The 6,828-nt window shown below is 38.9% G+C and overlaps 1 pseudogene; it reads left to right on the forward strand.

Annotated features, from left to right (window-relative positions):
- Window positions 1-793: 793 nt before the first annotated feature.
- LOC122480071 lies at window positions 794-1,670 on the forward strand (annotated as a pseudogene).
- The last annotated feature ends 5,158 nt before the right edge of the window (window positions 1,671-6,828 follow it).

Below are 6,828 nucleotides of genomic sequence, written 5' to 3' on the forward strand. Positions count from 1 at the left end.
TAAATTACATCATGTCAAATATATCTATATGGAAAAATCTGATCACCTAAGTTCTTCACTTTTCACCCAAATACTATTCATATAGATACACCTTGCATCTTGCCTTACTTCACACTTTGATTCCCTGACCCAAATTACTCATAGATTAATGTTCCAGAGATCCTGTTAAATCAAATATTAAAAACAAAAACAAACAAAACCTCAACAAAAAATTTCTTAAAATCAGCCGGCTTTGAGCTCAGTCCTAAGCAAATAGCTCTTGTATTTGTATACTTTTTGTTCTAAGATAACATCAGTGTTTTAACCAGGCATGAACAATGACTCAATACAAATGACTAAAAGCCACAAGTTAATTTCTCATGGACTATGATGGACTTGGAGTTTATGCTCTATCTTTGATATGTCAGAGTGTTTCCTCCGACATTTCATTTAATAAATGAGGTGTCTTTTTGGTAGAAAATTTTCTTCTGCTACCTTCAGGAAGAAACTCCATCAATAACTCTTTAACCAAACATTAGAGGCTATTTCTGGAAAGTTCTTTGAGTTACTTTGTCCACAATTATACCTACATATTTGACATTCAGATTTGACAGTTAACATGAATTAGGCAAAAATCATTTTCTTAAACAGTTTTTCAAATTTCAGTGATATACAGACATTTTGCAAAAGAAAAAAGTCCTTGTAGATCCCGCATGTTAAATTATTTTTTACCACGATGTTAATTAAATGGAAGATGATTTTATACTATAAAATGTAACCACCTCTCATGTTCCCCTGGCACTTCAGTCCAGCTATGCACCTGGCCCCATGGCCACCAACCGCTGCTGCCTGGGGTCCTGGGGCTGGCCCTGCCGAAGGCATGGTGCTGCTGGACCAGAACAACTTGTGGAACGTTTTCCAGAGGGTTGATAAAGACGGGAGCGAGGTGATATGGGATAACAAGCTTAAGCAAGCACTATCTAACAGTACTTGTGCTCCATTTAATCAGTGACTGTCGGGTCAATCATGTCTATGTTTGGGGCGCCTGGGTGGCGCAGTCGGTTAAGCATCCGACTTCAGCCAGGTCACGATCTCGTGGTCCCTGAGTTCCAGCCCCGCGTCAGGCTCTGGGCTGATGGCTCAGAGCCTGGAGCCTGTTTCCGATTCTGTGTCTCCCTCTCTCTCTGCCCCTCCCCCGTTCATGCTTTGTCTCTCTCTGTCCCAAAAATAAATAAACGTTGAAAAAAAAATTAAAAAAATCATGTCTATGTTTGAGAGAACAAGGCTGCCGTGAACTTAAGTGAGTTCACTGGTGTCTGGAAGTACGTCACAGACTGGCCGAACATCTTTCACACTTATGACAGAGACAACTTTGGGATGATTGATAAGAACAAGCTCAAGCAAGCTCTGTCAGGATATGAGCTCTCTGACCAGTTTCACAACATTCTGATTTGCAAGTTTGACAGACAAGGATGGGGGCAGATCATGTTTGATTACTTCATCCAGTGCCACATAGTCTTGCAGAATGCTAGATCAGTGTAAGTGAAGTTTCTGTGGCCTCCTAAGTGCAACAATCCATGATTTCCGCACTGAGATTGACAGATATATTCAGGCATTACCATTTGGATCAGGTCGGCTGGATTCAGGTGTAATATGAACAGTATCTGTTTATGGTCTTTAGCCTCTTATAACACTGGTCTTTGCAAATAGCAACATGACTTATGGAAGGAAAACTAAAAATGCCAAATCTCCCTTTAAAGAACAGGACAAAAATGCAGCTAGATACTGTTCTTCTTTTACATTTTAATTTTTTTTATGTTTATTTCTGAGCATGAGAAATAAGCAGAGACAGAGCATAAGTGGGGGAGGGGCAGAGAGAGAGGGAGACACAGAATCAGAAGCAGGCTCCAGGCTCTGAGCTGTCAGCACAGAGCCCAATGCGGGGCTCAAACTCACAAACCGTGAGATCATGACCTGAGCCGAAGTCGGACGTTCAACTGACTGAGCCACCCAGGTGCTCCTTTACATTTTATATAATTAACATTTGAGGGCTAGCTAAGCTTAACACTAAGCTTTGAGGGCTAAGCTAACATTTGTGCATAAGCTAATTAAGGTTTTTGCAAGTGTAACAATAGTTATAATCATTATTCATATACAAACATTTGATTTGAAACTGTTCACTTGTCCCATGCAAAAAATTCATCATGTGCATTTCTAGATAGCTCCAGTTCTATAGTAGAAATACTTCTATTAGCCAATAAGAATTTTATTTTATATATATATATATGAAATTTATTGTCAAATTGGTTTCCATACAACACCCAGTGCTCATCGCAAAAGGTGCCCTCCTCAATACCCATCACCCACCCTCTCCTCCCTCCCACCCCCCATCAACCCTCAGTTTGTTCTCAGTTTTTAACAGTCTCTTCTCTTTGGCTCTCTCCCACTCTAACCTCTTTTTTTTTTTTCCTTCCCCTCCCCCAAGGGTTCCTGTTAAGTTTCTCAGGATCCACATAAGAGTGAAACCATATGGTATCTGTCTTTCTCTGTATGGCTTATTTCACTTAGCATCACACTCCAGTTCCATCCACGTTGCTACAAAAGGCCATATTTCATTTTTTCTCATTGCCACGTAGTATTCCATTGTGTATATAAACCACAATTTCTTTATCCATTCATCAGTTGATGGACATTTCGGCTCTTTCCATAATTTGGCTATTGTTGAGAGTGCTGCTATGAACATTGGGGTATAAGTGGCCCTATGCATCAGTACTCCTGTATCCCTTGGATAAATTCCTAGCAGTGCTATTGCTGGGTCATAGGGTAGGTCTATTTTTAATTTTCTGAGGAACCTCCACACTGCTTTCCAGAGCGGCTGCACCAATTTGCATTCCCACCAACAGTGCAAGAGGGTTCCCGTTTCTCCACATCCTCTCCAGCATCTATAGTCTCCTGATTTGTTCATTTTGGCCACTCTGACTGGCGTGAGGTGATACCTGAGTGTGGTTTTGATTTGTATTTCCCTGATAAGGAGCGACGCTGAACATCTTTTCATGTGCCTGTTGGCCATCCGGATGTCTTCTTTAGAGAAGTGTCTATTCATGTTTTCTGCCCATTTCTTCACTGGGTTATTTGTTTTTCGGGTGTGGAGTTTGGTGAGCTCTTTATAGATTTTAGACACTAGCCCTTTGTCCGATATGTCATTTGCAAATATCTTTTCCCATTCCATTGGTTGCCTTTTAGTTTTGTTGGTTGTTTCCTTTGCTGTGCAGAAGCTTTTTATCTTCATAAGGTCCCAGTAATTCACTTTTGCTTTTAATTCCCTTGCCTTTGGGGATGTGTCGAGTAAGAGATTGCTACGGCTGAGGTCAGAGAGGTCTTTTCCTGCTTTCTCCTCTAAGGTTTTGATGGTTTCCTGTCTCACATTCAGGTCCTTTATCCATTTTGAGTTATTTTTGTGAATGGTGTGAGAAAGTGGTCTAGTTTCAACCTTCTGCATGTTGCTGTCCAGTTTTCCCAGCACCATTTGTTAAAGAGACTGTCTTTTTTCCATTGGATGTTCTCTCCTGCTTTGTCAAAGATGAGTTGGCCATACGTTTGTGAGTCTAGTTCTGGGGTTTCTATTCTATTCCATTGGTCTATGTGTCTGTTTTTGTGCCAATACCATGCTGTGTTGATGATGACAACTTTGTAGTAGAGGCTAAAGTCTGGGATTGTGATGCCTCCCGCTTTGGTCTTCTTCTTCAAAATTACTTTGGCTATTCGGGGCCTTTTGTGGTTCCATATGAATTTTAGGATTGCTTGTTCTAGTTTCGAGAAGAATGCTGGTGCAATTTTGATTGGGATTGCACTGAATGTGTAGATAGCTTTGGGTAGTATTGACATTTTGACAATATTTATTCTTCCAACCCATGAGCAGGGAATGTCTTTCCATTTCTTTAAATCTTCTTCAATTACCTTCATAAGCTTTCTATAGTTTTCAGCATACAGATCCTTTACATCTTTGGTTAGATTTATTCCTAGGTATTTTATGCTTCTTGGTGCAATTGTGAATGGGATCAGTTTCCTTATTTGTCTTTCTGTTGCTTCATTGTTAGTGTATAAGAATGCAACTGATTTCTGTACATTGATTTTGTATCCTGCAACTTTGCTGAATTCATGTATCAGTTCTAGCAGATTTTTGGTGGAGTCTATAGGATTTTCCATGTATAATATCATGTCATCTGCAAAAAGCGAAAGCTTGACTTCGTCTTTGCCAATTTTGATGCCTTTGATTTCCTTTTGTTGTCTGATTGCTGATGCTAGCACTTCCAGCACTATGTTAAACAACAGTGGTGAGAGTGGGCATCCCTGTCGTGTTCCTGATCTCAGGGAAAAAGCTCTCAGTTTTTCCCCGTTGAGGATGATGTTAGCTGTGGGCTTTTCATAAATGGCTTTTATGATCTTTAAGTATGTTCCTTCTATCCCGACTTTCTCAAGGGTTTTTATTAAGAAAGGGTGCTGGATTTTGTCGAAGGCCTTTTCTGCATCGTTTGACAGGATCATATGGTTCTTCTCTTTTTTTTTTGTTAATGTGATGTATCACGTTGATTGATTTGCGAATGTTGAACCAGCCCTGCATCCCAGGAATGAATCCCACTTGATCATAGTGAATAATTCTTTTTATATGCCGTTGAATTCAATTTGCTAGTATCTTATTGAGAATTTTTGCATCCATATTCATAAGGGATATTGGCCTGTAGTTCTCTTTTTTTACTGGGTCTCTGTCTGGTTTAGGAATCAAAGTAATACTGGCTTCATAGAATGAGTCTGGAAGTTTTCCTTCCCTTTCTGTTTCTTGGAATAGCTTGAGAAGGATAGGTAGCCAATAAGAATTTTAAAATAATATGGAACTTGCACAGAGGCTTTTATGTGCCTTACATTTTTAAAACAGGATCTATTGTGTTTGAATATGCAACATAAACAATAAAGCAAATGTGCTTCTTGTTCTGCCCCCCCCAAAAAAGCTAAACAAATGTAAAACACAAACTCATGACATCCATAAAATTCAATATTAATTTAACACGTTACATAGTTGCTTTAATTATAGAAAACTACTATTTGTACTGTGATTATGCTTTTTAATATCACTGCACTATAAGCTTCATAAAGACAGACCCATGTCTGGGTTTTTTCACCATTTTGAATTCTTAGAAAACATTTGGGGAGGAAATGAATTAATGATCATTGTTAATATGGGCAACTTTTAACATATTGAGCAGAACAGGGGGTGCTTGGGTGGCTGAGTTGGTTAGCATCCAATTCTTAATATAAGCTTAGATCATGATCTCATAGTTCATGAGATTGAGCCCCGTATCATGCTCTGCACTGGACCTGAGTCTGCTTGGGATTCTCTCTCTTGGTCTCTCTCTGACCCCCCTTTTCTCTCTCAATAAATAAATAAACTTAAAAAAATCCACAACAAACAAAACTACAGGACCATATGGCTTCCTGGGTGAATTCTACCAAACATTTTTTTTTTTAATTTTTTTTTTCAACGTTTATTTATTTTTGGGACAGAGAGAGACAGAGCATGAACGGGGGAGGGGCAGAGAGAGAGGGAGACACAGAATCGGAAACAGGCTCCAGGCTCTGAGCCATCAGCCCAGAGCCTGACGCGGGGCTCGAACTCACGGACCGCAAGATCGTGACCTGGCTGAAGTCGGACGCTCAACCGACTGCGCCACCCAGGCGCCCCCTACCAAACATTTAAAGAAGAAATAATACCTATTCTCCTCAAACTATTCCAAAACATAAGAAAAGAAGTAAAATTTCCAAATTCATTCTATGAGGCCTGCATTACCCTGAAATCAAACCAGGCAAAGACCCTACCAAAAAAAAAAAAAAAAAAAAAAAAAAAAAAAAAAAAGAAAGAAAAGAAAAGAAAAGAAAAGAAAAGAAAAGAAAAGGAAAGGAAAGAAAAAGAAAAAAAGAAAACCCCAGAAAACTACAGGCCAATAAAATATTAGCAAACTGGATTCAACAATACATTTAAGGGATTATTTACCACAGTCAATTGGGATTTATTCCAGGGATGCAAGTATGGTTCAATATTTGCAAATCAATCATGTGATACAGGTGATACAATGTGATACAACCAGGAATAATTTTAATGAAGAGGGGGAAAGACCTATTCTCTGGAAACTCATAAGACATTGATGAAAAAAAATTGAAGATGATACAAACAAATATACCCTGCTCATACTACCCAAAGCAGTCTATAGATTCAATGCAATTCCTATCAAAATACCAATACCAATTTTCACAGAAGTAAAACAAATAAACCTGCAGTTTAAACAGAACCACAAAAGACCCTGAAAAGCCAAAACAATCTTCTAAAAATTTTTATATATTTATTTAAGTAATCTCTACATCCAAAATGGGGCTCGAACTCAAGACTCCAGGATCAGGAGTCTCATGCTCTTCCAACCAAGCCAGCTGACACCCAGCCAAAGCAATCTTAAGAGAAAAGAACAAAATAGGTTTCAAGATATACTACAAAGCTGTAGTAATCAAAACAGTATGGTACTAGCGCATAAATAGATATGTAGATCAACAGAAACAGGATAGACAGCCCAGAAACGAACCCATGCTTTTATGGTCAGTTAATTTATGACAAAAGAGCCATGAATATGCAATAGAGGAAAGAGTCTCTTCAATAAACGGTGCTGGGAAAACTGGAAAGCTACCTGCAAAAGAATGAAACTGGACCACTTTCTTTACACACAAAATAAAACAAAAAATGGATTAAAGTCCTAAATGTGAAACCTGAAATCATAAAACTCCTAAAGGAAAACATGGGCAGTAATG

Source organism: Prionailurus bengalensis, chromosome A1 (genome assembly GCF_016509475.1).
Source record: "Prionailurus bengalensis isolate Pbe53 chromosome A1, Fcat_Pben_1.1_paternal_pri, whole genome shotgun sequence".
NCBI classification, from domain to species: domain Eukaryota; kingdom Metazoa; phylum Chordata; class Mammalia; order Carnivora; family Felidae; genus Prionailurus; species Prionailurus bengalensis.